Raw genomic sequence first — 27,596 nt, 5'->3', positions numbered from 1 at the left:
ACATTAGGTGCAGTATAGCTCCCCCACATTAGGTGCAGTATAGTTTTCCACATTATGCGCAGTATAGTTCCCCACATTAGGTGCAGTATAGTTCCCCACATTAGGTGCAGTATAGTTCTCCACATTAGGTGCAGTATAGCTCCCCACATTAGGTGCAGTATAGCTCTCCACATTAGGCGCAGTATAGTTTCCCCCTCATTAGGTGCAGTATAGTTCCCCACATTAGGTGCAGTATAGTTCCCCCATATTAGGTGCAGTATAGTTCCCCCACATTAGGTGCAGTATAGTTCCCCCACATTAGGTGCAGTATAGCTCCCCCACATTAGGTGCAGTATAGCTCCCCCACATTAGGTGCAGTATAGTTTTCCACATTATGCGCAGTATAGTTCCCCACATTAGGTGCAGTATAGTTTTCCACATTAGGTGCAGTATAGTTCTCCCCACATTAGGTGCAGTATAGCTCCCCACATTAGGTGCAGTACAGTTCCCCCACATTAGGTGCAGTATAGCTCCCCCACATTAGGTGCAGTATAGTTTTCCACATTATGCGCAGTATAGTCCCCCACATTAGGTGCAGTATAGTCCCCCACATTATGCGCAGTATAGTCCCCCACATTAGGTGCAGTATAGTCCCCCACATTAGGTGCAGTATGTTCCCCCACAGACATACAGCTTTCAGCCATATACAGTGTATGGCTGGAGGCTGTATGCCTGTTAACTGCCCCATTTCATTGTTCCGACCACCGCTCGACCGGTCCGGGGAACGGGGTCACGATCTGCTGCTATGGCCTATGGGCCATAGCAGTAGACCCCGGGACCGGAGGAGGGGAGGTCGGAACACTGAAGACGACGGGCTGCTGGTCACTTACCATGCGCGCGCGTCCTCCTTGATGTTCCGCTCTACTCTGCTTTTCTCCTAAGGTCGCACACATGGGACGTCAGTGACGTCCCTGCGTGCACTACCTCCCAGCGGCCCCTGCGTTTTTAAAGTTAACTCGGGGGCCGCCGCAGAGAGGTAACCGCCAGGACATCCTTGTACATCCTTGGGGCCCGGAGCAGGCACTCCATGAGCGCCAATGATGATCCGGCCCTGCCTCTATGGGATAAAGTCTTGCAACGCAAGCAGAGGTGTAACCTGAAGCCCCAACGCAAATTCTGTACCAGATCCCCCCATCTACCATCTATAAAATACTTATTATGTGGCAAAGGGGCCTTTGGTACTGTGACCCCCGCACCTCCTATAGGGGCATTGCTGAATACAGGCATCATTGTGCGAATCAATCACACGACAATAGCAATGGCAGCCGTTCCCCGATATCCAAGGGGCCCAAAATCCACCAGGTTAGATATAAGTAGGGGGACTGTAACATCAGCGCTCCGGCCAGACACGCTGGCCGTGAGCGCTCTCTTGACATGTCCCCGCTGCTGGAGGGGCTGGGATTCACATCGTGGGACGCGCCCGCATGCGAATCCCAGTCGTCACTCGCCTCCCTGGTCTCGCAGCCCTGGCGTGCGTGCCCCTGCCTCCTAGGGCGTGCATGCGCTGCAGCTCTTTCATTTAAAGGGCCAGTACTTCCCTAATTGGTGTTTTCACCTGTTCTCTTGTTATAAGTACTTGCTTCTCCCTTTGTTCCCGGCCGGATCTTTGTTGCCTTGTGCCCAAGTGAAAGCTACTGTGTTCCTGATATCCTTGTTCCGTTACCTGACCTTGCACCTGTGCCATCTGCCCTGACCCACTGCTACCGTGACCTTGTCTTGCCAGTTTCATTTTGTGCCACGTCACATCCCAGCAACCTGTGTGGACGAGTCGTGCCGGGGGTAGCGACCTGGGTGCCGCAGCAAGTCCATCCCGCTTTGCAGCGGGTTCTGGTGAGCGGTACCTTAGAGCGGCACCTTAGACTCCGCTCCCTGGCACGGCTCACGTCATCATCCACACAGGCCCAGAGTATCCACCACCTGCCATGACCCTTACAGGGACTACTTCTAAATCCACAATACTGCCAGAGTACTAGAAGGAGCAAATCACTATATAGAGGGATGGGCTATTATTCGGCACTTTTTACAAGTTCAGTTTTTTTTTCTTTTATTGAAGAGCCGAGGTACGTGCTCTCAAATCACCCAAGTGCAAGTAAAAAGTGCAAACGTGTTCACACAAAAACCGTGCACGCGGATGCGGACCAATGCAAACCCTTCTCCAAAAGGAGAGAAGTGCCCCAACGAAACCAAAAACCACCCATCGCCTCCAGGCCATACACTTGATCTTAGCCAAAAGACCGAAAATCGATTTTTCCAAGGTCAATTACCCAGCAGGTTTGAAGATAGGGGAAGCCATGATGATAAGCCATCCTGTGTGTACATGAGGAGTAGCACTATTTTTCAGCAGTTCTCTCCTCTGCAGGATCCATTTCTGATATTTAGTGGTTTCTAAACTAGTGGGTGAACATAGGCTCTATGGTGTCTCCTTACACTGCATACACCCGAAAGAGGGGATCATGCCCCCTATATCTCTAAAATACCGGCCATGCTAATTTGCATAATTCATTATATATGCGTGACATCACAGGATACACATGTGCGGGGGAAATTTTGTCCTATTTTGACCCCTATAACTTTTTTAATTCTCCTTATGTATGAGGCCTTATTTTTGTGTGCCACAGTAGTTTTTATCAGGACCATTTTTGTTTCGATGTGACTTTTTGATGGCTTTTTTAATTAAATTTGGGAGTTGCAGTTAGTTACTAACTACAACTCCCAGCATGCCCTGATACAGTCTGTGGCTCAGCAGCTGCCCCAAACCAACTACAACTCCCAGCATGTTGGACTATATAGTAGTGTATAGTATAGGTCAGTGTTTCCCAACCAGGGGTGCCTCCAGCTGTTGCAAAACTACAACTATCAGCATGTTGGACTATTTAGTAGTATATAGTATGGGTCAGTGTTTTGCAACCAGAGGTACCTCCAGCTGTTGCAAAACTACAACTCCTTGCATGTTGGACTATATAGTAGTATATAGTATAGGTCAGTGTTTCCCAACCAGAGGTGCCTCCAGCTGTTGCAAAACTACAACTTCCAGCATGTTGGACAATATAGTAGTATATAGTATAGGCCAGTGTTTCCCAACCAGAGGTGCCTCCAGCTGTTGCAAAACTACAACTTCCAGCATGTTGGACTATATAGTAGTGTATAGTACAGGTCAGTGTTTCCCAACCAGAGATGCCTCCAACTGTTGCAAAACTACAACTCCCAGCATGTTGGACTATATGGTAGTATATAGTATAGGTCAGTGTTTCCCAACCAGAGGTGCCTCCAGCTGTTGCAAAACTACAACTTCCTGCATGTTGGACTATATAGTAGTATATAGTATAGATCAGTGTTTCCCAACCAGGGATGCCTCCAGCTGTTGCAAAACTACAACTCCCAGCATGTTGGACTATATAGTAGCATATAGTATAGGTCAGTGTTTCCCAACCAGGGGTGCCTCCAGCTGTTGCAAAACTACAACTTCCAGCATGTTGGACTATATAGTAGTATATAGTATAGGTCAGTGTTTCCCAACCAGGGGTGCCTCCAGCCTTTGCACAACTACAACTCCCAGCATGCCCGCACAGCCGTTGACCGCCCTGGCTTGAGGAACGTTTTCTTCTGCGGCCTTTGAGGCACAAACCAGCGTCACTCGTTGTAACATAAGAGGGTAACAATTAGTCAAGAACCTCTTAGTAAATAGAAATCTGTATAGCTGGTACACCGGGTGACCGAGTTCCTTGCAAGTCAAGCTTGGTCCTATGCGCGCCTGAGTAGCCATGGCAACTAACTCATTCTTTTCTCGCTCTACACCTACTCTTCTCTTAACTCTATGGGGGAGATTTATCAAAATCCATGTAGAGGAAGAGCGGTGCAGTTGCCCATAGCAACCAATCAGATCGCTTCTTTCATTTTTATAAAGGCCTCTGCAAAATAAAAGAAGCAATCTGATTGGTTGCTATGGGCAACTGCACCACTTTTCCTCTATGCAGGTTTTGATAAATTTCCCCCAATTTTTCTTGCTTAATAAGCTAAAAGGTTTTTATAAACTTTTTTTTATATAAACCACTGACCTTAACCAGGGAGCCCTGAATATATTGGGATAGCCTGGGGGAGTAGGGTATATGGGCTGTAGCTGTGCGGTGACTAAAGGGTGTCTGGTTAACCCTTTCTATTTGTGACGCCAGGGTGAGGGCTCCTTTGCAATGCTTGTTCTACCGCCACCCTTCCCAAGAGCGATAGGGAGGTATAGAATAATTGAATGTCCACAACCGGAGAGTTTGCTGAAAACAGTTGTAACTTTTACTGAAGATTTTATGCAAGCTTCATAACAGGAACAGTCTCTTTACATGCAAATTCTCTTAGGGATTGACAGCGGTTGGGACCTTAAGCAATTTAGAGTCCTTAGACTGATATGCGCTGTTCCACTGGATTTCGGGGATTTAGTTTCGGTCCAGTAGTCACACTAGCTTTAGCGGGGATTAGTTTAGAACTCACGGTTTAGTTTAGGCTGAGGCCGGTAGGTTTTCAGGCCTAGCGTCTTTGAAAGTTGCGCAGCTCCGTCCTGCTAGTCCGGCATCCACGAGAGCAGCAACCCAAGAGAGCGATCATTGGCTACAGCTCCCTTATATGGGCAGGGGCTGGCCTTAAGCTGATTGGTCTAATACTTCTGTCAATCACCTTTACATAGCATTATGGGTAACATGTGACCCAAGAACCTCCAAAGGTCCTCTAACATACCATAGAGGAATTAACATAGTCACATGACCGAAGGTCCTGCGATGCTAACAAGGTAAGCACTATACATTATACTAAATATACACATTATTATTATTAAATATGTACATATAAACACTACAAAATTAGAATAGAGGAGAGGCGACTAGGGGCTGTCCCACCTAAGGGATCCTACCTGAGCGTAGTTACTCTGACTTTGGGGACCACCACACAAGGTACGGTATGCAATACGGTACTGGGACACCTCAATATATCAACTCACTGGTTTAAGCCAATGTTGGAGGTAACTAAGTGTTTGTGTGTGATTTATGCCATTTTTTGCCCTTATCATGCACACTTATTATCATTAGTCCCTCCAGCACCGCTGCACCAATGCATATCATTCCTGTATATGGGTCATGTGATCATCAGATCATCACAGTGTTTAATGTGGCAAAGGAAGTGGTCAGTCATGGGTCGGCTGACTTCCTGTGAACTACAGGATGACTTCATCACCTATCAGATCCCTACTGCTAGCTCCCAGCCCCCTCCCCTCCCATCTGTATACTGCTGCTGCTATCTATATAGTATTTATACACCTCCCCTCCCAGCTCTATCTGTATACTGCTGCTATCATTATAAGATCAGGATATATAGTAGTTATACACCTCCCCTCCAGCTCTATCTGTATACTGCTGCTGCTATCTCTATGGGATTAGGATATATAATAGTTATACACCTCCCCTCCCAGCTCTATCTGTATACTGCTGCTATCACTATAAGATCAGGATATATAGTAGTTTTACACCTCCCCTCCAGCTACATCTGTATATTGCTGCTGCTGCTATCTCTATGGGATCAGGATATATAGTAGTTATACACCTCCCCTCCAGCTCTATCTGTATATTGCTGCTGCTGCTATCTCTATGGGATCAGGATATATAGTAGTTATACACCTCCCCTCTAGCTCTATCTGTTTATGGGATTAGGTTATATAGCAGTTATACACCTCCCCACCAGATCAATCTGTATACTGCTGCTGCTATCCCTATGGAATTATATAGTAGTTATACACCTCACCTGTTCACACATTCTGCACTACACTTCAATGTGACAACACAAGCTAAATACTTCAAATCTTTAATAAAAACACCTCAATTGTGATTATAGGTCAAATCACTTTAGTCTCATGGAATTTCTCTCAATAGTTCTCTAAAAAATGCACTTTTAATAAAAAAATAATGCATCAAAACTGCATATAACGTGAACCCAAACCAATTTATGTCTAATCAGTTCACTTGGGAGAACTCCAGTACCAGCAGCAGAATTAGATGACCAGGTGCAGTGATCATACGCCCCACACTCCAGAGGATTCATGGGGGAATGTGGGCAACTTTAGGAAATCATTTTAATTATAAAATTGCTTCCAGCATGGCTCCAAATCCATGACTGTCAGCTAAAACAGGTAAGCACAAGGCATGCACAAGAACCTCTACATTATTCTTTAAAAGGTACCTCTCATGATCTTGTTAAATTTTATAATCCTCCCAGTTCACTTCCCCATCATGATAAACCACCCCCTGCCTTTATTTTTATTATTTTTTTAATTTTCTCCCTTGATATTGCTCTGTTTCTTCTGCTCAGTCTCAGTCAGATTCACAGACTGGGAAGGGGCGTTCCCCAGCAGGCGTGACATCATCTGCAGCCATACAGGGGAGAACTTCCTCCCTCACTCTGCTACACACAGCCCAGAGCAGTTCAGTGTGAGAGGAGCTATGATTGGCTAAGGCTGCACACACCCTCCTCAGCACTCCAGACTGCATTTCCAGATTTTGGACTTTTGGAGTCCAATGTCTGTGCAAGAGATGGGGGAAAATGTGCTCTGGACAAGTAGGGAGACACCTAGTGGCAGCTTTATTAAACACAAATAAAACAGAATTTTTTTTTTATAAACAAAGTGCATTAGAAAGATGTTTTATTTACCATAAGGAGTGCAATAGCAAAAATCTGTTTTAATGAGAGTGCCCATTTAACAATAGCTTAAATAAAAATTTCTCAGCCTGCTTCTATCACAGTAGTGACGGTGCACAAGCTTGGATACCATAAAGATGTCTTAGGAGGTACCCCCTACAACTACTGTTGCAAAACTACAACTCCCAGCATGCTCGGACAGCCAAAGGCTGTCCGGGCATGCTGGGAGTTGTAGTTTTGCCACAGCTGGAGGCACTCTGGTTGGGAAACACTGCTACAGTCCATCTACATCTACAGCCATAGGGAATCCAGTGGACTCCAAACTGTGAACCTCCAGCTGTTGCAAAACTATAACTATAAAACCATAAGTGTGATAGTGTGAGAATAGGACTAGTGACAAACTGGGGAGTTTACAGACTGAATATTATTTTGGTAAAGGTGTAGTGCCCCCTCTTCCCACAGCAGCACAGAGTGCTGAGGGAATCACAGTAAATAGAATGTTTAAGTTCAACCAGCAACACAGAGTAAATACCTCTAAATAAATCATATACTGTAGCTACTAAATAGCCAAGTATGTAAATCCTTAGGTAGATATGTCGGTAGGTAGAAATGATAGGTAAGGAGCTAGTTAGGTAGGTAGCCAGGTGGCTAGCTAGCTAGCTAGTTAGGTAGGTAGTAAGGTTGGTAGGTAGCTAGTTAGGCAGGTAGCTAGTTAGGTAGGTATCCAGGTAGGTAGGTAGCTGGGTAGTCAGGTAGATACCTAGATATGTAGCTAGTTGGGAAGATAGGTAGGCAGCTAGGTAGGTTGTTAGCTAAATATTTAGCATGGTAGCCAGGGAAGAATTAAAGTAGGTAAGCTAGTTAGGTAGGTGGCAAGATATGTAGGTAGCTAGTTAGTTAGGTAGGTAGCCAGGTAGGTAGATATCGAGTTAGGTAGGTTTCCAGGTAGGTAGGTAGCTGGGTAGTCAGGTAGATAGGTAGTCAGGTAGATACCTAGATATGTAGCTCGTTGGGAAGATAGGTAGGCAGCTAGGTAGGTTGTTAGCTAAATATTTAGCATGGTAGCCAGGGAAGAATTAAAGTAGGTAAGCTAGTTAGGTAGGTGGCAAGATATGTAGGTAGCTAGTTAGGTAGGTAGCCAGGTAGGTAGATATCCAGTTAGTTAGGTTTCCAGGTAGGTAGGTAGCTGGGTAGTCAGGTAGGTTGGTAGCTAGGTAGGTAGCTATGTAGGTTAACGAGCGCTGTATTTAACTTTAAATGCTTCATTAAGACATGTTTATAGTTAAATTAGGCACTGGCAGATGTGGCGGCCCATGGACTGACAATCTTGGCGGCCCAGAGGGAAACTTCCAGGCCTGTCGGGTTGCCAGTCCAGGCCTATACTGTAGAACAAGCATGCTCCCCAGCACCACAGAGTATTTTAGGAGGGGTGTGCTGATTTTGTGGAGGACAGTGACCTGCCCTCTCCGGGAGGATCACACCTGATATAGGACACAGCTGTACATGAAGCTTCTTCAGAAATAACATCTAGACCAAAAATAGAGGCCTGATCTGCTATAGCGGGAGCAGAGAAGCCGCCCGCAGCGTTCACGGCTGTGACAAGCCTTCACACGCAGTGTATAAAGAGCGCTCCCTGGGCACCCTATTAACTTGTTTTTCCTCCTGTATACAGAGCGCGTGCGTAATGAGCGGAGATGCTGTTACCTTGGTTAGCGGTGTATGCCAGCCTCTCTGGAGGACAGATCATCCGGGCAAATGTACAAAATTTATAACACAGCAAAAATTACAATGCATTCAGAAAGTTTTCATACCCTTTCACCTTTTTTTACATATTGTTATGTTGCTCCACGGGAGGGGCAGCCTCATATCTGGAAGAAACCAGGTACTGCCCATCACCTGCCCAATACCCTCCCTACAATGATCATGGTGGGGGCAGCATCATATCTGGAAGAAACCAGGCACTGCCCATCACCTGCCCAATACCATCCCTACAGTGATCATGGTGGGGGCAGAATCATGTCTGGAGGAAACCAGGCACTGCCCATCACCTGTCCAATACCATCCCTACAGTGATCATGGTGGGGGCCGCATCATGTCTGGAGGAAACCAGGTACTGCCCATCACCTGCCCAATACCATCCCTACAGTGATCATGGTGGGGGCAGCATCATGTCTGGAGGAAACCAGGCACCGCCCATCACCTGACCAATACCATCCCTACAGTGATCATGGTGGGGGCAGCATCATGTCTGGAGGAAACCAGGCACTGCCCATCACCTGCCCAATACCATCCCTACAGTGATCATGGTGGGGGCAGCATCATGTCTGGAGGAAATCAGGCACTGCCCATCACTCCCCAATACCATCCCTACAGTGATCATGGTGGGGGCAGCCTCATGTCTGGGGGAAACCAGGTACTGCCCATCACTGCCCAATACCATCCCTACAGTGACCATGGTGGGGGCAGCATCATGTCTGGAGGAAATCAGGCACTGCCCATCACTCCCCAATACCATCCCTACAGTGAAGTATGGTGGGGACAGCATCATGTCTGGAGGAAACCAGGCACCGCCCATCACCTGCCCAATACCATCCCTACAATGATCATGGTGGGGGCAGCATCATGTCTGGAGGAAACCAGGTACTGCCCATCACCTGCCCAATACCATCCCTACAGTGATCATGGTGGGGGCAGCATCATGTCTGGAGGAAACAAAGCACTGCCCATCACCTGGCCAATACCATCCCTACAATGATCATGGTGGGGGCAGCATCATGTCTGGAGGAAACCAGGTACTACCCATCACCTGCCCAATACCATCCCTACAGTGATCATGGTGGGGGCAGCATCATGTCTGGAGGAAATCAGGCACCGCCCATCACTCCCCAATACCATCCCTACAGTGAAGTATGGTGGGGACAGCATCATGTCTGGAGGAAACCAGGCACCGCCCATCACCTGCCCAATACCATCCCTACAATGATCATGGTGGGGGCAGCATCATGTCTGGAGGAAACCAGGTACTGCCCATCACCTGCCCAATACCATCCCTACAGTGATCATGGTGGGGGCAGCATCATGTCTGGAGGAAACAAAGCACTGCCCATCACCTGGCCAATACCATCCCTACAATGATCATGGTGGGGGCAGCATCATGTCTGGAGGAAACCAGGTACTACCCATCACCTGCCCAATACCATCCCTACAGTGATCATGGTGGGGGCAGCATCATGTCTGGAGGAAACCAGGCACTGCCCATCACTCCCCAATACCATCCCTACAATGATCATGGTGGGGGCAGCATCATGTCTGGAGGAAACCAGGCACTGCCCATCACCTGCCCAATACCATCCCTACAGTGATCATGGTGGGGGCAGCATCATGTCTGGAGGAAACCAGGCACTGCCCATCACCTTCCCAATACCATCCCTACAGTGATCATGGTGGGGGCAGCATCATGTCTGGAGGAAACCAGGCACTGCCCATCACCTTCCCAATACCATCCCTACAGTAATCATGGTGGGGGCAGCATCATGTCTGGAGGAAACCAGGCACTGCCCAGCACCTGCCCAATACCATCCCTACAGTGATCATGGTGGGGGCAGCATCATGTCTGGAGTAAGCGATTCACTGCCCATCATCTGCCCAATACCATCTCTACAGTGATCATGGTGGGGGCCGCATCATGTCTGGAGGAAACCAGGCACTGCCCATCACCTGCCCAATACCATCCCTACAGTGATCATGGTGGGGGCAGCATCATGTCTGGAGGAAACCAGGCACTGCCCATCACCTGCCCAATACCATCCCTACAGTGATCATGGTGGGGGCAGCATCATGTCTGGAGGAAATCAGGCACTGCCCATCACTCCCCAATACCATCCCTACAGTGATCATGGTGGGGGCAGCATCATGTCTGGGGGAAACCAGGTACTGCCCATCACCTGCCCAATACCATCCCTACAGTGACCATGGTGGGGGCAGCATCATGTCTGGAGGAAATCAGGCACTGCCCATCACTCCCCAATACCATCCCTACAGTGAAGTATGGTGGGGACAGCATCATGTCTGGAGGAAACCAGGCACCGCCCATCACCTGCCCAATACCATCCCTACAATGATCATGGTGGGGGCAGCATCATGTCTGGAGTAAGCCATTCACTGCCCATCACCTGCCCAATACCATCTCTACAGTGATCATGGTGGGGGCCGCATCATGTCTGGAGGAAACCAGGCACCGCCCATCACCTGCCCAATACCATCCCTACAGTGATCATGGTGGGGGCAGCATCATGTCTGGAGTAAGCCATTCACTGCCCATCATCTGCCCAATACCATCTCTACAGTGATCATGGTGGGGGCCGCATCATGTCTGGAGGAAACCAGGCACTGCCCATCACCTGCCCAATACCATCCCTACAGTGATCATGGTGGGGGCAGCATCATGTCTGGAGGAAACCAGGCACTGCCCATCACCTGCCCAATACCATCCCTACAGTGATCATGGTGGGGGCAGCATCATGTCTGGAGGAAATCAGGCACTGCCCATCACTCCCCAATACCATCCCTACAGTGATCATGGTGGGGGCAGCATCATGTCTGGGGGAAACCAGGTACTGCCCATCACCTGCCCAATACCATCCCTACAGTGACCATGGTGGGGGCAGCATCATGTCTGGAGGAAATCAGGCACTGCCCATCACTCCCCAATACCATCCCTACAGTGAAGTATGGTGGGGACAGCATCATGTCTGGAGGAAACCAGGCACCGCCCATCACCTGCCCAATACCATCCCTACAATGATCATGGTGGGGGCAGCATCATGTCTGGAGTAAGCCATTCACTGCCCATCACCTGCCCAATACCATCTCTACAGTGATCATGGTGGGGGCCGCATCATGTCTGGAGGAAACCAGGCACTGCCCATCACCTGCCCAATACCATCCCTACAGTGATCATGGTGGGGGCAGCATCATGTCTGGAGGAAACCAGGCACTGCCCATCACCTGCCCAATACCATCCCTACAGTGATCATGGTGGGGGCAGCATCATGTCTGGAGGAAATCAGGCACTGCCCATCACTCCCCAATACCATCCCTACAGTGATCATGGTGGGGGCAGCATCATGTCTGGGGGAAACCAGGTACTGCCCATCACCTGCCCAATACCATCCCTACAGTGACCATGGTGGGGGCAGCATCATGTCTGGAGGAAATCAGGCACTGCCCATCACTCCCCAATACCATCCCTACAGTGAAGTATGGTGGGGACAGCATCATGTCTGGAGGAAACCAGGCACCGCCCATCACCTGCCCAATACCATCCCTACAATGATCATGGTGGGGGCAGCATCATGTCTGGAGGAAACCAGGTACTGCCCATCACCTGCCCAATACCATCCCTACAGTGATCATGGTGGGGGCAGCATCATGTCTGGAGGAAACAAAGCACTGCCGATCACCTGGCCAATACCATCCCTACAATGATCATGGTGGGGGCAGCATCATGTCTGGAGGAAACCAGGTACTACCCATCACCTGCCCAATACCATCCCTACAGTGATCATGGTGGGGGCCGCATCATGTCTGGAGGAAACCAGGTACTGCCCATCACCTGCCCAATACCATCCCTACAGTGATCATGGTGGGGGCAGCATCATGTCTGGAGGAAACCAGGCACTGCCCATCACTCCCCAATACCATCCCTACAATGATCATGGTGGGGGCAGCATCATGTCTGGAGGAAACCAGGCACTGCCCATCACCTGCCCAATACCATCCCTACAGTGATCATGGTGGGGGCAGCATCATGTCTGGAGGAAACCAGGCACTGCCCATCACCTGACCAATACCATCCCTACAGTGATCATGGTGGGGGCAGCATCATGTCTGGAGGAAACCAGGCACTGCCCATCACCTTCCCAATACCATCCCTACAGTAATCATGGTGGGGGCAGCATCATGTCTGGAGGAAACCAGGCACTGCCCAGCACCTGCCCAATACCATCCCTACAGTGATCATGGTGGGGGCAGCATCATGTCTGGAGTAAGCCATTCACTGCCCATCACCTGCCCAATACCATCTCTACAGTGATCATGGTGGGGGCCGCATCATGTCTGGAGGAAACCAGGCACTGCCCATCACCTGCCCAATACCATCCCTACAGTGATCATGGTGGGGGCAGCATCATGTCTGGAGGAAGCCAGGCACTGCCCATCACCTGCCCAATACCATCCCTACAGTGATCATGGTGGGGGCAGCATCATGTCTGGAGGAAATCAGGCACTGCCCATCACTCCCCAATACCATCCCTACAGTGATCATGGTGGGGGCAGCATCATGTCTGGGGGAAACCAGGTACTGCCCATCACCTGCCCAATACCATCCCTAGAGTGACCATGGTGGGGGCAGCATCATGTCTGGAGGAAATCAGGCACTGCCCATCACTCCCCAATACCATCCCTACAGTGAAGTATGGTGGGGACAGCATCATGTCTGGAGGAAACCAGGCACCGCCCATCACCTGCCCAATACCATCCCTACAATGATCATGGTGGGGGCAGCATCATGTCTGGAGTAAGCCATTCACTGCCCATCACCTGCCCAATACCATCTCTACAGTGATCATGGTGGGGGCCGCATCATGTCTGGAGGAAACCAGGCACTGCCCATCACCTGCCCAATACCATCCCTACAGTGATCATGGTGGGGGCAGCATCATGTCTGGAGGAAACCAGGCACTGTCCATCACCTGCCCAATACCATCCCTACAGTGATCATGGTGGGGGCAGCATCATGTCTGGAGGAAATCAGGCACTGCCCATCACTCCCCAATACCATCCCTACAGTGATCATGGTGGGGGCAGCATCATGTCTGGGGGAAACCAGGTACTGCCCATCACCTGCCCAATACCATCCCTACAGTGACCATGGTGGGGGCAGCATCATGTCTGGAGGAAATCAGGCACTGCCCATCACTCCCCAATACCATCCCTACAGTGAAGTATGGTGGGGACAGCATCATGTCTGGAGGAAACCAGGCACCGCCCATCACCTGCCCAATACCATCCCTACAATGATCATGGTGGGGGCAGCATCATGTCTGGAGGAAACCAGGTACTGCCCATCACCTGCCCAATACCATCCCTACAGTGATCATGGTGGGGGCAGCATCATGTCTGGAGGAAACAAAGCACTGCCCATCACCTGGCCAATACCATCCCTACAATGATCATGGTGGGGGCAGCATCATGTTTGGAGGAAACCAGGTACTACCCATCACCTGCCCAATACCATCCCTACAGTGATCATGGTGGGGGCAGCATCATGTCTGGAGGAAACCAGGCACTGCCCATCACTCCCCAATACCATCCCTACAATGATCATGGTGGGGGCAGCATCATGTCTGGAGGAAACCAGGCACTGCCCATCACCTGCCCAATACCATCCCTACAGTGATCATGGTGGGGGCAGCATCATGTCTGGAGGAAACCAGGCACTGCCCATCACCTTCCCAATACCATCCCTACAGTGATCATGGTGGGGGCAGCATCATGTCTGGAGGAAACCAGGCACTGCCCATCACCTTCCCAATACCATCCCTACAGTAATCATGGTGGGGGCAGCATCATGTCTGGAGGAAACCAGGCACTGCCCAGCACCTGCCCAATACCATCCCTACAGTGATCATGGTGGGGGCAGCATCATGTCTGGAGTAAGCCATTCACTGCCCATCATCTGCCCAATACCATCTCTACAGTGATCATGGTGGGGGCCGCATCATGTCTGGAGGAAACCAGGCACTGCCCATCACCTGCCCAATACCATCCCTACAGTGATCATGGTGGGGGCAGCATCATGTCTGGAGGAAACCAGGCACTGCCCATCACCTGCCCAATACCATCCCTACAGTGATCATGGTGGGGGCAGCATCATGTCTGGAGGAAATCAGGCACTGCCCATCACTCCCCAATACCATCCCTACAGTGATCATGGTGGGGGCAGCATCATGTCTGGGGGAAACCAGGTACTGCCCATCACCTGCCCAATACCATCCCTACAGTGACCATGGTGGGGGCAGCATCATGTCTGGAGGAAATCAGGCACTGCCCATCACTCCCCAATACCATCCCTACAGTGAAGTATGGTGGGGACAGCATCATGTCTGGAGGAAACCAGGCACCGCCCATCACCTGCCCAATACCATCCCTACAATGATCATGGTGGGGGCAGCATCATGTCTGGAGTAAGCCATTCACTGCCCATCACCTGCCCAATACCATCTCTACAGTGATCATGGTGGGGGCCGCATCATGTCTGGAGGAAACCAGGCACTGCCCATCACCTGCCCAATACCATCCCTACAGTGATCATGGTGGGGGCAGCATCATGTCTGGAGGAAACCAGGCACTGCCCATCACCTGCCCAATACCATCCCTACAGTGATCATGGTGGGGGCAGCATCATGTCTGGAGGAAATCAGGCACTGCCCATCACTCCCCAATACCATCCCTACAGTGATCACGGTGGGGGCAGCATCATGTCTGGGGGAAACCAGGTACTGCCCATCACCTGCCCAATACCATCCCTACAGTGACCATGGTGGGGGCAGCATCATGTCTGGAGGAAATCAGGCACTGCCCATCACTCCCCAATACCATCCCTACAGTGAAGTATGGTGGGGACAGCATCATGTCTGGAGGAAACCAGGCACCGCCCATCACCTGCCCAATACCATCCCTACAATGATCATGGTGGGGGCAGCATCATGTCTGGAGGAAACCAGGTACTGCCCATCACCTGCCCAATACCATCCCTACAGTGATCATGGTGGGGGCAGCATCATGTCTGGAGGAAACAAAGCACTGCCCATCACCTGGCCAATACCATCCCTACAATGATCATGGTGGGGGCAGCATCATGTCTGGAGGAAACCAGGTACTACCCATCACCTGCCCAATACCATCCCTACAGTGATCATGGTGGGGGCCGCATCATGTCTGGAGGAAACCAGGTACTGCCCATCACCTGCCCAATACCATCCCTACAGTGATCATGGTGGGGGCAGCATCATGTCTGGAGGAAACCAGGCACTGCCCATCACCTGCCCAATACCATCCCTACAGTGATCATGGTGGGGGCAGCATCATGTCTGGAGGAAACCAGGCACTGCCCATCACCTGCCCAATACCATCCCTACAGTGATCATGGTGGGGGCAGCATCATGTCTGGAGGAAACCAGGCACTGCCCATCACCTTCCCAATACCATCCCTACAGTAATCATGGTGGGGGCAGCATCATGTCTGGAGGAAACCAGGCACTGCCCAGCACCTGCCCAATACCATCCCTACAGTGATCATGGTGGGGGCAGCATCATGTCTGGAGTAAGCCATTCACTGCCCATCACCTGCCCAATACCATCTCTACAGTGATCATGGTGGGGGCCGCATCATGTCTGGAGGAAACCAGGCACTGCCCATCACCTGCCCAATACCATCCCTACAGTGATCATGGTGGGGGCAGCATCATGTCTGGAGGAAGCCAGGCACTGCCCATCACCTGCCCAATACCATCCCTACAGTGATCATGGTGGGGGCAGCATCATGTCTGGAGGAAATCAGGCACTGCCCATCACTCCCCAATACCATCCCTACAGTGATCATGGTGGGGGCAGCATCATGTCTGGGGGAAACCAGGTACTGCCCATCACCTGCCCAATACCATCCCTAGAGTGACCATGGTGGGGGCAGCATCATGTCTGGAGGAAATCAGGCACTGCCCATCACTCCCCAATACCATCCCTACAGTGAAGTATGGTGGGGACAGCATCATGTCTGGAGGAAACCAGGCACCGCCCATCACCTGCCCAATACCATCCCTACAATGATCATGGTGGGGGCAGCATCATGTCTGGAGTAAGCCATTCACTGCCCATCACCTGCCCAATACCATCTCTACAGTGATCATGGTGGGGGCCGCATCATGTCTGGAGGAAACCAGGCACTGCCCATCACCTGCCCAATACCATCCCTACAGTGATCATGGTGGGGGCAGCATCATGTCTGGAGGAAACCAGGCACTGTCCATCACCTGCCCAATACCATCCCTACAGTGATCATGGTGGGGGCAGCCTCATGTCTGGAGGAAATCAGGCACTGCCCATCACTCCCCAATACCATCCCTACAGTGATCATGGTGGGGGCAGCATCATGTCTGGGGGAAACCAGGTACTGCCCATCACCTGCCCAATACCATCCCTACAGTGACCATGGTGGGGGCAGCATCATGTCTGGAGGAAATCAGGCACTGCCCATCACTCCCCAATACCATCCCTACAGTGAAGTATGGTGGGGACAGCATCATGTCTGGAGGAAACCAGGCACCGCCCATCACCTGCCCAATACCATCCCTACAATGATCATGGTGGGGGCAGCATCATGTCTGGAGGAAACCAGGTACTGCCCATCACCTGCCCAATACCATCCCTACAGTGATCATGGTGGGGACAGCATCATGTCTGGAGGAAACAAAGCACTGCCCATCACCTGGCCAATACCATCCCTACAATGATCATGGTGGGGGCAGCATCATGTCTGGAGGAAACCAGGTACTACCCATCACCTGCCCAATACCATCCCTACAGTGATCATGGTGGGGGCAGCATCATGTCTGGAGGAAACCAGGCACTGCCCATCACTCCCCAATACCATCCCTACAATGATCATGGTGGGGGCAGCATCATGTCTGGAGGAAACCAGGCACTGCCCATCACCTGCCCAATACCATCCCTACAGTGATCATGGTGGGGGCAGCATCATGTCTGGAGGAAACCAGGCACTGCCCATCACCTGCCCAATACCATACCTACAGTGATCATGGTGGGGACAGCATCATGTCTGAGGGAAACCAGGTACTGCCCATCACCTGCCCAATACCATCCCTACAGTGATCATGGTGGGGGCAGCATCATGTCTGGAGGAAACCAGGCATTGCCCATCACCTGCCCAATACCATCCCTACAGTGATCATGGTGGGGGCAGCATCATGTCTGGAGGAAACCAGGCACTGCCCATCACCTGCCCAATACCATCCCTACAGTGATCATGGTGGGGCAGCATCATGTCTGTGGGAAACCAGGTACTGCCCATCACCTGCCCAATACCATCTCTACAGTGATCATGGTGGGGGCAGCATCATGTCTGGGGGAAACCAGGCACTCCCATCACCTGCCCAATACCATCCCTACAGTGATCATGGTGGGGGCAGCATCATGTCTGGAGGAAACCAGGCACTGCCCATCACCTGCCCAATACCATCCCTACAGTGATCATGGTGGAGGCAGCATCATGTCTGGAGGAAACCAGTCACTGCCCATCACCTGCCCAATACCATCCCTACAGTGATCATGGTTGGGGCAGGATCATGTCTGGAGGAAACCAGGCACTGCCCATCACCTGCCCAATACCATCCCTACAGTGATCATGGAGGGGACCGCATCATGTCTGGGGGAAACCAGGCACTGCCCATCACCTTCCCAATACCATCCCTACAGTGATCATGGTGGGGAAGCATCATGTCTGGGGGAAACCAGGCACTGCCCATCACCTGCCCAATACCATCCCTACAGTGATCATGGTGGGGGCAGCATCATGTCTGGAGGAAACCAGGCACTGCCCATCACCTGCCCAATACCATACCTACAGTGATCATGGTGGGGGCAGCATCATGTCCGAGGGAAACCAGGTACTGCCCATCACCTGCCCAATACCATCTCTACAGTGATCATGGTGGGGGCAGCATCATGTCTGGGGGAAACCAGGCACTCCCATCACTCCCCAATACCATCCCTACAGTGAAGTATGGTGGGGGCAGCATCATGTCTGGAGGAAACCAGGCACTGCCCATCACCTGCCCAATACCATCCCTACAGTGATCATGGTGGAGGCAGCATCATGTCTGGAGGAAACCAGTCACTGCCCATCACCTGCCCAATACCATCCCTACAGTGATCATGGAGGGGACCGCATCATGTCTGGGGGAAACCAGGCACTGCCCATCACCTTCCCAATACCATCCCTACAGTGATCATGGTGGGGGCAGCATCATGTCTGGAGGAAACCAGGCACTGCCCATCACCTGCCCAATACCATCCCTACAGTGATCATGGTGGGGAAGCATCATGTCTGGGGGAAACCAGGCACTGCCCATCACCTGCCCAATACCATCCCTACAGTGATCATGGTGGGGGCAGCATCATGTCTGGAGGAAACCAGGCACTGCCCATCACCTGCCCAATACCATCCCTACAGTGATCATGGTGGGGGCAGCATCATGTCTGGGGGAAACCAGGCACTGCCCATCACCTGCCCAATACCATCCCTACAGTGATCATGGTGGGGGCAGCATCATGTCTGGAGGAAACCAGGCACTGCCCATCACCTGCCCAATACCATCCCTACAGTGATCATGGTGGGGGCAGCATCATGTCTGGGGGAGACCAGGCACTGCCCATCACTTAATGGATCAAAGTACAGAGATATTATAAATAAATTCCTAATCCAAAGCGCTCTGGACCTCAGACTGGGGTGAAGGTTCACCTTCCAACCAAACAATGGGGGAAATTCTTCAAAACCCGTGCTGAGGAAAAGCTGACCAGTTGCTTATAGCAACCAATCAGATTGTTTCTTTCATTTTGCAGAGGCCTTTTATAAAAATAAAAGAAGCGATCTGATTGGTTGCTATGGGTAACTGGTAAACTTTTCCTCTGCACAGGTCTTTACGAATCTCCGCCAATTCCCATAAACACACGGCCAAGACAACACAGGAGCGGCTTAGGGCAAACTCTGTGAATGTCCCTGAGTGGCCCAGCCGGAGCTCGAACCCAATAGGACATCTCTGGAGAGACCTGAAAATGGCTTCCACCGCCGGTCCCCATCCAACCTGACAGAGCTGAGAGGATCGGCAGAGAAGAATGGAAGAAAATCCCCAAATCCTGGTAAACCTTGTGGCCTCATCTTCAAGAAGACGCAAGACTGGAATCACTGCCAAAGGGGCTTTAACTGGGGATTCTGTCACACCACAGTCATGTTCCTGCATTTTGACAGCCGTTTTTCTGCTGAAAGAGGTCATGAAAAAATGGATAAAAAATATCTGAACATAACGGAAGATAACGAATGACCAATGTCCGTTATTTAATCCGTCATGCACCGTTACAGTCCGTCATTTTATGTCCGTTTTAAAGGGGTACTCCGCTGCTCAGCGTTTGGAACAAACTGTTCCGAACGCAGGAGTCGGGAGCTTGTGATGTCATAGCTCCGCCCCCTCAATGCAAGTCTATGGGAGGGGGCGTGACATAATGAGGGGGTGGGGCTATGACATCACGCGCTCCTGGCGCCGGCTCCAGCGTTCTGATAAGTTTGTTCCAAACGCTGAGCAGTGGAGTACCCCTTCTGGTTGTGATGCTGTACTGAGCATGCTCAGTAGCAATAATGGATCATAACGGAAGGTGAAAATAACAGGCACTAACGCATGTTCTTTGTGAACATCCGTCACCCATAGACTTCAATGTTGAAATTTTAACGTCCGTTATTCCGACGTTATTTTTGACGAGACAAAAATTAGTGCATGCACCGTTATTTGCCCCGTCAAAAATAACGGACGTTAGTCATAACGGGACATGAATGATCAAAAAATCCCATTGAAGTGAATGGGAGTTTTTTGACGGCCGTTCTATGGACTTTCTGACGGGAACTCATGACGGGAGTTTTTACAGGAGCATAACGGTAGTGTGAAAGGGCATAAGTCCTGAGTAAAGGGTATGAATACTTATGTCACTGCAAGGCTATAGTTTCTTTTTTCTAATAATTTAGCAAAGATTAATAACATTCTGTTTTTCCTTTGTCATTATGGGGTATTGAGGGCAGAATAATGGGGGCACTTGATATTGTTTTATTTTAGCACATAGAGAACCATATGGCGTCTCCATAAATAAAGATACAGTGAAGTCATCAGCGTCCGGGGAGGGTCCATGTGTAGCTTCCAGGGACCCCATATCTGAAGAGACTTTCCCGACCTCAGCTGATGAGAAGAACTGCAGCCCTGAGTTTCACAAGAGATGGAATAAAAGAGAATATTCCACGAGGATTCATTGAGGATGATACGCGGCCCTGAGGTCATCCCATTCCGTCCTGTACCCATTGTGTAATCCGATGTTTTATGACCTATATAAACTCTTATAATTCCTTCTATTTGCTGTAAATTGTGAGGAGTCCATTTTCCCCTTCTCCGGTCTCACCATTACCGGCCTCATCTGATCCGCAGCCGTACGGATCTACTATATAAACTGCAGGATCCATGGGGGGGGGGGGGGGAGAAGGGCGGTCTGTGGGTGACAATCTGCAGCATCCATGGGGGGGGGGGGCGGTCTGTGGGTGACAACCTGCAGCATCCATGGGGGGGGGGTCTGTGGGTGATAACCTGCAGCATCCATGGGGGGGGGCGGTCTGTGGGTGACAACCTGCAGCATCCATGGGGGGGGGGGGTCTGTGGGTGATAACCTGCAGCATTCATGGGGGGGGGGCGGTCTGTGGGTGATAACCTGCAGCATCCATGGGGGGGCGGTCTGTGAGTGATAACCTGCAGCATCCATGGGGGGGGGGGGGGCGGTCTGTGGGTGATAACCTGCAGCATCCATGGGGGGGGCGGTCTGTGGGTGATAACCTGCAGCATCCATAGGGGGGGCGGTCTGTAGGTGATAACCTGCAGCATCCATGGGGGGGGCGGTCTGTGGGTGATAACCTGCAGCATCCATGGGGGGGGGGGGCGGTCTGTGGGTGACAACCTGCAGCATCCATGGGGGGGGGGGGGGTCTGTGGGTGATAACCTGCAGCATCCATGGGGGGGGCGGTCTGTGGGTGATAACCTGCAGCATCCATGGGGGGGCAGTCTGTGGGTGATAACCTGCAGCATCCATGGGGGGGGCGGTCTGTGGGTGACACCCTGCAGCATCCATGGGGGGGGGGCAGTCTGTGGGTGACACCCTGCAGCATCCATGGGGGGGGGGCAGTCTGTGGGTGATAACCTGCAGCATCCATAGGGGGGGCGGTCTGTGGGTGACTACCTGCAGCATCCATGGGGGGGGCAGTCTGTGGGTGATAACCTGCAGCATCCATAGGGGGGGGCGGTCTGTGGGTGACTACCTGCAGCATCCATGGGGGGGGGGGGTCTGTGGGTGATGTACAATGCAGGGATCACTGATGGCTCCACCAAGAGACAGGAACAGGACAGGGACAGATTAGGCTGAGTTCACATCACGTTTTTACCAATACGGGACCGTATACGGCTGGGGGGAGCTAAGACCTTGCGCTCCTGTATCCCTGCCGTAGGCCGCCCATATGTAATTAATTTCAATGAGCCGACCGGAGTAAAATGCTGACTCCGGTCGGCTCATTTTTGCCCCGTATGCGGTTTTCCCATCGCACCTAATACCGCAGTCGACCAGTTTGAGGTTCGGTGGAAAACCGCCTACGGGGCAAAAATTAGCCGACCGGAGTCAGCGTTTTACTCCGGTCGGCTCATTGAAATTAATTACATATGGGCGGCCTACGGCAGGGATATGGGAGCGCAAGGTTTTAGCTCCCCCCAGCCGTATGCGGTCCCGTATTGGTAAAAACGTGATGGAGTATGACAGTGTGTAGAATCCCCCCAATCCTCAAGACCAATCACCATAATCACTGGTATTACTATGACATCACAATTATTCCTGGTATCAGTACGATTATGACATCACAATTATTCCTGGTATCAGAGTATGATTATGACATCACAGTTATCCCTGGTATCTGTGGTGGCCCAGTATGGGAGGTGTTACCTCGTACCCTTGCTGCCCTAGCAGGCAGCCTCTCTTCAGTGTCCCCTGGGCCCCCCTTGCATCTGTCCCCCATGTAAATAAATATGTTTATTATGTATTATACTGTGTAATGTGTTAAGAGTTTGTGGTGAGCTGGGTGAGGCAATGATGTAGCAGGGTCTGGTGGTATTAACCCTTGGTTTTTCGTGACGCCAGGGTGATGTTTACTGAGTATAGAAGGCCCTGCCTGCCACCAAACGGCCCAAAAACTGCAGGAAATAAACGCAATGTCCACAGCTTGATTTATGAGATAACTGGAACTTTTACTGACCTTCTTATGCAAACAGTCTTTATAAACATACAGTCTCTCCTGAGGTAACCGGGATGCAGGTTCCTCACAGGCTTTGCTGGGACTAATAGTCTTTGGCTTTAAGCAGGCTACTGTGCTACCAATTGTATGAGTTGAGATGAATAGTAGTCACTAGGAATTTGTAGATAGAGCTTTATAACTCACGGTTTTAGTGGCTGCTGGTTCTTTAGGCTTTGGCCTAGTTGAGATGAATTGAGATATGTGGATTGTGCTGGCTTGATAGTCCGGAACTAAGAGAGGAGGGAACCAAGAGAGTGAATTTGATGACTACAGCCCCTTATATACTATGGGGGCTGGACTAATCCCATTGGTTGTAAAGCCTGTAAGTCCTGAACCCAGAGAACTCTGGGTACATCACATGACACAACACATGACCCCGGAAGGTCCTAAATATCTGTACAACCATTATAATATATCAAGTGACCTGGGTAGGTCCTATACATTTGTACACTATACAGAAATACATTTATATGAGGCGACCAAGGGGCAAGCACTGCAGGAGAGCCCTGTGGAATGGAGGGACTCTAGCTGAGGGGACTTTAGACAGGGACAGGACAAGGTCATGTACTGGGACACCACAAGTTGTCACTTTAAGACTCTTTACCATGTGATTTGTCACATGATTGTTACCCAGGAGTTATCAGTTACCAGGTGACCTAGGGGTGACCAATGGGACCCCCCCAGAGCCTCCCCCATAAAAGCCCTGGGTGGAGCCTCTGCTCTCTCTCTCTTGCTGAGGTCCAGTCAAGTCGAGCCTAAGTGTCCAGAGTCATAGGAGCCTCAAGTCCAGTCTGCAGCCACAAGCTACAAACCTGCAAGTAACCACAGTCACAGCCTGTTCAGTCATCAGTCACAAGTCAAGTCAGTCACAGTCATCATTTGTCAAGTCAACGTGGCCTGCATTAAATTGACCTCCTCTACTACAAGTCCCAGCAAGCCCTTAAGGTCTCTGCGTCACTGGTCACCTCCTTGGGCCCTGGCTGAACTGTATAGATTTGTCCACCTGTCTACCCTCAGTAAAGCTACCATTATCCCTAACTTGGCATCAGAGTCATTATTGCCCCCGAGCCTAGCCCAGGATCCAGTGGTATAACTTCGGATGGTAATGAGGATAAACCACGTCTTGGCATCACGAACACAAGGGGTTAATGACATCTGCCCCTAGGGTAATTCCATCTACCCTCATCACACCCCATACCACATATCAGTATGACTATGACATCACAATCATCCCTGGTATCAGTATCACTATGACAACACAATCATCCCTGGTATCAGTATCACTATGACAACACAATTATTCCTGGTATCAGTATCACTATGACATCACAGGTATCAGTATGACATCACAATTATCCCTGGTATCGGTATCACTATGACATCACAGTTATTCCTTGTATCAGTATCACTATGACATCACAATTATTCCTGGTATCAGTATCACTATGACATCACAGTTATTCCTGGTATCAGTATCACTATGACATCACCATTATCCCTGGTATCAGTATCACTATGACATCACAATTATTCCTGGTATCAGTATCACTATGACATCACAGTAATCCCTGGTATCAGTATCACTATGACATCACAATTATTCCTGGTATCAGTATCACTATGACATCACAATTATTCCTGGTATCAGTATCACTATGACATCACAATTATTCCTGGTATCAGTATCACTATGACATCACAATTATTCCTGGTATCAGTATCACTATGACATCACAATTATTCCTGGTATCAGTATCATTATGACATCACATTAATTCCTGGTAACACTATGACATCACATGACAATAAATCACATGTATTCCAAGCTAGTCCAGTTATCAGTATGACTGCACAACAATAAATGTGATGTCATAATGATCATAATCATACCAGGTATAAATTAGATAGTCATACTAAAGAAATTACAAAGCCATTCTGATGCCTGGAATAATTGTGATGTCATAGCTACCAGAAATGTGATGTCATAGTAATACTGATTTAAGGAGCAACGGCTGTGTCAAAGTCAAATTGATACCAGTGATAATTGTGATGTCATAATCATAATGATATAATACCTGTGATGTCATATTGATTACAGGGATATTTGTGATGTCATAGTCTTACTCAGTGTTTCCCAACCTGGGTGCCTCCAGCTGTTGCAAAACTACAACTCAGAGCATGCCTGGACAGCCGAAGGCTGTCCAGGCATGCTGGGTGTTGTAGTTTTGAAACATCTGGAAGCACCCTGGTTGGGAAACACTGGTCTTACTGATACCAGAAATAATTGTGATGTCATAGTGATACTGATACCAGAAATAATTGTGATGTCATAGTCATACTAATACCTGGAACAACTGTGATGTCATACTAATACCAGATATAATTGTGATGTCATACTGATAATACAAATAATTGTGATGTCATACTAATACCAGATATAATTGTGATGTCATACTGATAATACAAATAATTGTGACGTCATACTAATACCAGATATAATTGTGACGTCATACTGATACCAGGTATAATTGTGACGTCATACAGATACCAGATATAATTGTGACATCATACTGATACCAGATATAATTGTGACGTCATACTGATACCAGATATAATTGTGACGTCATACTGATACCAGATATAATTGTGATGTCATACAGATACCAGATATAATTGTGATGTCATACTGATAATACAAATAATTGTGACGTCATACTGATACCAGGTATAATTGTGATGTCATACTGATACCAGGTATAATTGTGATGTCATACTAATACCAGATATAATTGTGACGTCATACTGATACCAGATATAATTGTGATGTCATACAGATACCAGATATAATTGTGATGTCATACTGATAATACAAATAATTGTGACGTCATACTAATACCAGATATAATTGTGATGTCATACTGATACCAGGTATAATTGTGATGTCATACTAATACCAGATATAATTGTGACGTCATACTGATACCAGATATAATTGTGATGTCATACTGATACCAGATATAATTGTGATGTCATACTGATACCAGGTATAATTGTGATGTCATACTAATACCAGATATAATTGTGACGTCATACTGATACCAGATATAACTGTGATGTCATACAGATACCAGGTATAATTGTGACGTCATACTGATACCAGATATAATTGTGACGTCATACTGATACCAAATATAATTGTGACGTCATACTGATACCAGGTATAATTGTGACGTCATACAGATACCAGGTATAATTGTGACGTCATACTGATACCAGGTATAATTGTGACGTCATACTGATACCAGGTATAATTGTGACGTCATACTGATACCAGGTATAATTGTGACGTCATACAGATACCAGATGTCATACTGATACCAGGTATAATTGTGACGTCATACTGATACCAGATATAAATGTGACGTCATACAGATACCAGGTATAATTGTGACGTCATACTGATACCAGATATAATTGTGACGTCATACTGATACCAGGTATAATTGTGACGTCATACAGATACCAGATGTCATACTGATACCAGGTATAATTGTGACGTCATACTGATACCAGATATAATTGTGACATCATACTGATACCAAATATAATTGTGACGTCATACAGATACCAGGTATAATTGTGACGTCATACTGATACCAGGTATAATTGTGACGTCATACAGATACCAGGTATAATTGTGACGTCATACAGATACCAGGTATAATTGTGACGTCATACAGATACCAGGTATAATTGTGATGTCATACAGATACCAGGTATAATTGTGACGTCATACTGATACCAGATATAATTGTGACATCATACTGATACCAGATATAATTGTGACGTCATACTGATACCAGATATAATTGTGACATCATACTGATACCAGATATAATTGTGACGTCATACTGATACCAGATATAATTGTGACGTCATACTGATACCAGATATAATTGTGATGTCATACTGATACCAGATATAATTGTGACGTCATACTGATACCAGATATAATTGTGACGTCATACTGATACCAGATATAATTGTGACGTCATACTGATACCAGATATAATTGTGATGTCATACAGATACCAGGTATAATTGTGACGTCATACTGATACCAGATATAATTGTGACGTCATACTGATACCAAATATAATTGTGACGTCATACAGATACCAGGTATAATTGTGACGTCATACTGATACCAGATATAATTGTGACATCATACTGATACCAGATATAAATGTGACGTCATACAGATACCAGGTATAATTGTGACGTCATACTGATACCAGATATAATTGTGACGTCATACTGATACCAGGTATAATTGTGACGTCATACAGATACCAGATGTCATACTGATACCAGGTATAATTGTGACGTCATACTGATACCAGATATAATTGTGATGTCATACTGATACCAGGTATAATTGTGACGTCATACTGATACCAGGTATAATTGTGACGTCATACTGATACCAGGTATAATTGTGACGTCATACTGATACCAGATATAATTGTGACGTCATACAGATACCAGGTATAATTGTGACGTCATACTGATACCAGATATAACTGAGACGTCATACAGATACCAGATATAATTGTGACGTCATACTGATACCAGATATAATTGTGATGTCATACTGATACCAGATATA

This window comes from Hyla sarda, chromosome 2 (genome assembly GCF_029499605.1).
Source record: "Hyla sarda isolate aHylSar1 chromosome 2, aHylSar1.hap1, whole genome shotgun sequence".
Lineage (NCBI taxonomy): Eukaryota > Metazoa > Chordata > Amphibia > Anura > Hylidae > Hyla > Hyla sarda.
This window is presented reverse-complemented; position numbering follows the sequence as displayed.